The sequence below is a fragment of the Hirundo rustica genome, chromosome 1 (genome assembly GCF_015227805.2).
Source record: "Hirundo rustica isolate bHirRus1 chromosome 1, bHirRus1.pri.v3, whole genome shotgun sequence".
In the NCBI taxonomy this organism is placed as follows: Eukaryota; Metazoa; Chordata; class Aves; order Passeriformes; family Hirundinidae; genus Hirundo; species Hirundo rustica.
In genome coordinates, this window is record NC_053450.1 from 86668764 (window position 1) to 86675771 (window position 7008).

Genomic DNA, 7008 nt, shown 5'->3' on the forward strand with positions numbered 1-7008 from the left:
TAGTTTTCTTAAAATGATTGAATAAGCAGTACAAAATCTATTACATTTAGGAAAAAAGTGGGCCGTTATATTTTGTTAAAATAAACATGTTAACCAGTAAACATTTAAGCAGGTGATGCACTTATTTCTTTAACTTCAGTAGGTTCATTATTTCTTTCAACTCTGTCAAACTTAATTATCCATACAGAGAATAGCTGGCAGGAGTTATTTGAAAAAAGTGGATTTCAGTCCTCCATCCAGCTGATACTTCTTGTTGACAGCAGTAGAAAATCCTTTAGTTCTGGCTTCAAAAAAACCATTGGACTAGAGGATTTTTTGACACCATTAAGGCCCCTCTCTAGTTTTGGGCAATGCCTGTCCCTGTAGCCTGAGGTCTCTGAGGAGAGTAGCTGTGGCTGCCACTACAGTCAGCTGAAGTCCCATAGTTGTGGCTGGGTGCTAACAGAACAGCTGTTCAGCAGAGTGAACAATTTCTCAGCTCATCTCATAGGGAGGATAACTTATCTTTTCCTGCGGAGAACAATTTTTTAATTTATGTCTTTTCTAGAGGTCCTACATTCAGAAGGTTTGGCTAAATCTACTGTGCTGATTTCTGTTTCCTTCTCCCTCATGGTGCCAAGGAGCTTCACATTTAACATACTCAGTTTTCCAAGCCTTCAGAAAAAACAAGATTGCAGCCCTGTGGAATTAGAATGTGTTTTTATTACGTTGGTGTATACTACTTAGTTTAAAAATCAATTACTGTTCAAGAGTTTTTAATAGAAGATAATGATTCCTTTAAAACCTTTTTAATAATACTTTATCTCCATACATAGGGTAAGTGGCATTAAACTTCTGAAGAACCTTTATGTGTATATTGACCCCCACACAGAAGGCAGACCAGACTGTGACACTGCTGGAGATAGAGGGATCTTCTACAGCATGTGTAAAGTTGTAATGTGGGTGGAGAATGTTGAGAAGTGGCAATTGCTTGAAATTAATAAACTGTGCTTAAAACTTGCCTTCATCCTGTCTTCTGTTGTGCCTACATATCCTACTGCAAAGCTGCGAAATGCATGAACAGTTTTTAAATGCACTAGAAATTAAGTGTAGTTCTTTGAATGGGGTTGTCTCCTTAGATATCAGACGCATTATAGAATCTCTGGGAAAAGTCTTCCTGAACATGTAAGATGGAGCTTTTGTTAAGTTGTCTCTCCCATAGTTTTGGAAGCCCCCTCAGCAGCGAAGATTTAATGTGAATTCACTTTTATTCTCACTGTTGCTTTTTTGTCTTTTATAGCAAGGTATTGACCTGTTTTGAGTCAGGGGATGAAAGAATTGCCTTGTGTTGCAGTGAAGGGAAGCCATATAGACTTAGAAATTAATCTTTATAAGGGGAAAAAAAACAGATGGGAAGCCGCAGCATGGTGAAGTGGGAGAGAATGTGTGTTTTCATTTAAGTATATTTGTGTGAGGGTACAGAAGTGAGATTACCATGTGTGTTCTACACTTCTGTTGTCTTAGTTTTGTTGATCTAAGTACGTAGATAATTAAAACTTAATTTTAATTGCGACAATACTTACTCTAAATGTAAAACCTTGGCCTTCCCTCTGTCATACATCTAATGAATTCTTCACTGTCTTAATAAATTCCTCATAAACATTGATTTTGATCATTGTGGCCCAGATATTTCTATAAAGTAGGGATGAGCTATTTATTTATAAAATAATGAAAACACGTGAACATTTATAAAGATTCAGCGTTTGACTTAAGGTACTGAGAAAAAGCTTCTTATGGGCAGGTATGAATAAGTAGGCTATATCTGATAGAGTAACTGTTGATGGTTCTGTCTCAGAAGTGACTTTTTAAGTCAGTGCAACAGAAGAAACTATGAGGGGGTCCCTGAGGACACCTCAAGTATTCACTCAATCTGAAGAATGGGACTGATACTAGCTACCAAGACTAATAAGGAAAGAAAGTGTATAGCTTTAAAAAGAAAGGAGTTGATAACAAAGGTTACTGGGCACAAGAAGGCAGAGAAGAAAGCGCTCTTGATTGCCAGTAACGTGTTAAAACCCTAATTCTGCAGTGTTAGAGGAAATGGACCTTTTCAGACTCTTAGTAAAACTCTGACATGTTCAAGTCTTTGAGAGCCAATTTAAACCTACAGACCTTTCCCTTTGGAGAGGCAGATCTGTCGCAGAATCTGACACAGGATCAGGCACAAGGATAGTTTTTTAGAGGATGCAGTTGAATTCACTGATGAAAAGACAGGTAGCCACTTTAATTTGTCTTAGCAAGAAAAGGGTATTTAATAGTCTGGGTTTGACATTCTGCATACTCACTTTTCAAACAACTCTTAACTACTGATTGCAAAACTCCTTGTCTAAAGGGGACAGCTCAGATATTCTACAAATCTTTCTCCTATGTTAAAACAAAGTTCATCCTAAAAATGTTACCCAGATGAGATAATCCATGTAAAACAACCTGACATTTGGGCTGCAGCTTTTCCATGGGAAGAAACAAGGTTTTGCTCAACTAAAGCCAAGCTGACCTCCATACCATGGTTACTTATGTATCTACTAGACAACTAGGAAGACAACACACAGAATTCTGTAAGTAATTTCATAAAATTTAGTCTGGATTTAATATCCAGACAGATCAGGCCAAAACTGGTAAAGGTGTGTTCCTTTCAGCCTTTTGAATGAAGACGCAGCGTTATGGCTGAATGTGAGGACTGCCTGCAACCAGTGTTCCTTTGGGTGATCTTCACACAGGATAATGACAATTTGGTCACTGTGAGTTTTTAAAATTAAATCTGAAATGCACAGAATGCCTATCCTTTTTCTCTGCCTAGGAGACGTAAATAAATCTGGCAGAACAAATTTAGGCATAGAGGTTCCCTCCTCTTTTTCAGAAAACATCCAGCACTCTGATAGGGTAGGAAATGGGTGGTTTCACAAATTGACCCAAATTGCTCTGTAGCTCATTAAAGCTAATATGCCACAATCATTCTTCTTTGCAAGTAATTTGCAATCTGTTTATAAAGCCTTAATAAAAAACCTGAGATGTGCTTACATGAAAATCCCATATAATGCCTAGATCAAAACCCTTTTTTTTTTTTTTTTTTTTTTTTCCTTGCAGGTTTTCTTTTAAAATAACCTAGAAATCCTCATTTCCTGTAGTAAATTACAGAGTAGTTGAAGACATGAAATTAAGAGCAATTTAGGACATCTCAGAGATGATCTGCTCCAAAGACTGCAACTAATCCTACGTAACTCACTTCCAGATTTGTTCCAGACTCCCAGAAAGTGCACACCCACTTTACCTTCTCATGCTGCTGGGGCCAGGGGGAGGCTGAGGCCTTTCTTTACTCTTCCTACTGGATTCACAACATGTTTTTGATTCTGATCATAGAACAAATACATAAACCAAGACATTAAAACATAAGTAACATCTAGGCAACACCTAGGCTTCCCTCCTGTTTTCCAGCTAGCTGTCAGTGACAGAAATTTGACTGTGGCAAAGCAGAGCCTTGTTCAGAGTATGTGCTGCAATGTTACGAATTAAAAGCTATCCGGATGTCCACAACATAGCTAGATGCCAGGCAAAATAAATAAACAAACTAAAAATCACAAACCACAGTCTGATTTTGGGCTAGCTCCAATCTCATTTTTCCCATAACCATAAGCAGTCCAGGTGCCCTGTGATAATACACTGGCCAGAAGAAAATAAAGTGTTATCAGAATCTTTATCTGCAATAGGAAAAAAAGGAAATGAAGCTTGAAAGGCACAAGGGAAACTGTGGTTTGGTTTAAGCCGATTTTGAATGCAAGGGGCAGGAGTTTAAAAATTTTTAGTGGTCTCTTGGTTTAGTGTCCATCACAGAGGTTAAATATTACCTGCCTTTGCTGAACAGTCCTTAAGCCACTGGACTTCCACAGGGTTTTATGGAGTAGGGAAGGAGAGCCCCATCATGGTTGTCCCAGTTTCTAGTTGACTGAGCAGAGGCAATCACACACAGACCCACTGCTTTCCTGATTTACTATAGAAGGAGAAGGCACACCTGTTAGAAGATTGTCCTGTAACAGGAAGTGTAATAACACAGACATTCCTCATAAATCTTTTGAAATACAGAGTTTGCAAAAAACATGCAAAAGTATATTAAAAAGAAAAAGACCTTCCAAAACCTGGCCATGTGCTCTTTACTAGCTACAGCCCATAGTAGCAAAACCAGGGACATTTACTCTCCCCACCCCATTAATATCACCTTTCTCTGTTTTCCAGCAAGAGCAAAGGGAGAGCACATCCTCAGAGATGAACTATGAGGTAAGGGCAGGGTTTGGGAAAAGGAAATGTGTAGTAGAAGAGGTTTTTGGGTTCTTCACATTGCCGAATTTGTTTGTCCTTGATGGGTAGATTAGCAAGAACTAAATTTGAAACAAACCTGTTTAATGTTTGCTAAAAAGTTAATCAATATTGAAATTGTTCTGAAGTAACAATTTTAGAGCAGTTATGTCCATTCTTGTGGTATCTAATTGCAGCATTGCTAGACAATAATTGAATTGTTAGAATCATCAAAAGCAAATACAACAGTAGTGGTAAGAGTGGAAAGGTGCTTCTCTTCACTGAAATTTGATTATGAACAATCCAGCTCATGATTGTTAAAACTTAGTGTTAGCCATGTATTTTATAAAATAATGTTTTCTGTTTTCTTCTGACATCCAACCCATTTACAAACAATCAGCAAAACTAGCAGCAGCAAATTCTTTCTGTGTCTTTTTCCAGGAAAAACTACATGTGGAGATACATATCATTACCACACTTGGATTTTTTAGCAGAACCTGTTATGATATGCAGGGGGCAATGGTTTTAAACTGAAGGGGAGAGCAGGTTTAGATTGGATATTAAGAACCAAATCTTTTACAATCCAGGTAGTGGAACACTGGAACAGGCTGCCCAGAGATGTGGGGGTTGCCCTATGTCTGGAAAATTCAAGGCAATGTTAGATGGGGTTCTGGGCAACCAGATCTAGTCAAAGGCATCCCTCTCACTGCAGGGAGGTTGGAACTAGATGATCTTCAAAGGCCCCTTCCAGCTCAAACCGTCCTGTAATTCCTGCAGATCCCAGTCTATGCCCTCTCACTTTGATAACCTGGTGACTGCTGTTGAGTGTTTCAGCCAGTTCTACAACCCTACAACTGTGATTTAATTTAGATCCCATTTCCCAGAACTGTTTTTTGCAGTTGCATAGCAGAACAGCACAAAATCCTTACTAAACTTAAATGACATTCACTTAAACACCAAGCAGGTCACACTAATGAAGGAAATTAAACTAATTTGATGCTGTTTGTCCTTGACAAAATGTTTTGTTCTATTACTGTGGATTCTACCACTACTTGGAGATTTCCAAGAAATTCTTTCCACTAATTTTGTGTACTTACCTGTAGCTTCTTTTACTTCTCTTACAATGACAGACCTTGATTAAAAAAAAAAGGCATTCTGTACTTGTATCACAAGAGAAATGTAAACTCACACATTTTCAAAAGATCAGGACTAATGGAACAATATGGGTCAGAAGTTGGCTTTTGTTTCTCAGATGCTTAAAAAAAAAAAAGTTTTAAAATGTTCCACAGTTGTCACTTTAAATGTCAAAATGAAACAGAACAACATTCAGCAGTGCTGTGAAACAGCAAAAATATTCCTTCAATGTAAATTGAAGCAACTGAGAAATTGTTTTGTTATCTTCTTTTAGGTATACTGTTACAAACTCCATGGAATTTCTGTAAGTATTTTAAATTCCATTTTTTTTAAGCTATGCAAATCTTTTACAGATTTTTAAATTAACATCCATGTCAATAAATAAAGAATTCCCTATTTCATATCTGTAAATTAGTTACACTACTTTTAACTAAAAGACAAGGTGAAAAATACATTTGCAATAGATATTTTGCTGGCTGAAAAACATGAAACTCTGCACATCACTAAATGTGAATTAAGGTGAACACATTTAATATCTCTCATTATCATGAGGGATACAAATTGGAGATATCTTTATTTGTGTATACATTCAGGGAAAAGAAGATTATTCAAAGTTCAGATCGGAGTTCTCAATCTGCATAAGTATTTCCTGTGAATTAGAATACATGGTGCACAAGAAATGTTGTTTGAAATCAGAAGTACTGACGTGGTTCTTGCAGTTCTGGGATCTTAACTAAATTGGAAGAGAAAGCCCAGTACCAACAGGAGATGAACAGCCAAGCAAAAACTCCCTTCCTGCTGTACCTTACTTCATCAATAACTAAAACCAACAATCAGAGAATAAAGATTATCTACTGAAGACATTATACTAATAATGGTGTTAATGAATTGTATATTTAGATGTCCACAAGCACCTTCAGAGTGCAACAGACTAACATGCTTGAGAGAAGATTCAAGGCTTTTACTGGAACATACTGGTTTTTACCTCCCAAATGCCCTTCCTTAATGTTAATGACAAAAAAATTAACATCAATTAATAAAAACATGTTGAGTGTTCCAGTTAGAAAGTACATAAACATAATTACATGTTGATATTTAATTCCAGAGTGCTAACATGTCTTTAACATGCATTTCTCTACCCTGTTTGGCCAGGGGGGGTGCCTATGACATGAACCACTTAATTTAACTTTATATAATTATTAAAACATTAGCTTACCTGCTCAGAACAATTCTACCTTTGTTTGTCTTCTTCCAGGCATAAAACATTCATTCTTTTTGATATCTTGAGTTAGCTAAAGTAAGGAAAATTTTGTTCAAATATCAGAAATTTGTTTCTCAATAAGCATAAGAAATATGAAATAAAACAGGATACTTAATTTATTTGGCCAACAAAATTCACCTCTGTTATGCTACAGTGATGTTCAGATAACCTCAAATTTAGCAAAAGGTCCACAAAAGTCCTGCAAAAAAAGAAAACCAATTTGAGAGATAAGTGCATGTGAAAACACTTCCCAGAAGTCATTCATGGCCTTTTTCCTTTGATCTTTT